At 43.3% G+C, this 381-nt stretch overlaps 2 protein-coding genes across 3 annotated transcripts in view; one reads left to right on the top strand and one right to left on the bottom strand.

The window, feature by feature from the left end:
- LOC103389163 (threonine synthase-like 2) overlaps nucleotides 1-381 on the bottom strand; it is a 649,915-nt gene that overhangs the window by 400,240 nt on the left and 249,294 nt on the right. The window lies entirely within an intron of this gene.
- The window catches only part of LOC103389202 (sia-alpha-2,3-Gal-beta-1,4-GlcNAc-R:alpha 2,8-sialyltransferase-like), an 18,136-nt gene that overhangs the window by 3,110 nt on the left and 14,645 nt on the right, over nucleotides 1-381 (top strand). The gene's annotated exons all lie outside the window — the stretch shown is intronic.

The following is a 381-nucleotide window of genomic DNA, read 5'->3' on the forward strand; positions in this document are numbered from 1 at the left end:
GTATGGGGCTTCCTATGAAATATGGCTCACTGGACAAGTGTACCACCGCTGTAATGCTTGAATAAAAACAGGCCTCCAGTCACTAGGTGGCAGCAACTCATACAGTGGTTTATACAGAAAAAAATATACATGTTGTCAGGTTCTCAATAGTATTTCAATTTGCGGGGGTGTGGATCGTAAAGGGGGGGTATGACAGAAAATAAATTGAGAACCACTGTAAAGGGGGGGCATGACAGAAAATAAATTGAGAACCACTGGTAAAGGTCCACATCTGGTCTTCAAGAAGGTAGAACATGGAGCACTGTCAAGATAAAAGTCATCTTCTGGCCCTGGGTTGGCCTACACAAACTTTTGTGTAACCACATTTCCTGTAGGCACCAT

This window comes from Cynoglossus semilaevis, chromosome 14 (assembly GCF_000523025.1).
Source record: "Cynoglossus semilaevis isolate Cse_v1.0 chromosome 14, Cse_v1.0, whole genome shotgun sequence".
In the NCBI taxonomy this organism is placed as follows: Eukaryota; Metazoa; Chordata; class Actinopteri; order Pleuronectiformes; family Cynoglossidae; genus Cynoglossus; species Cynoglossus semilaevis.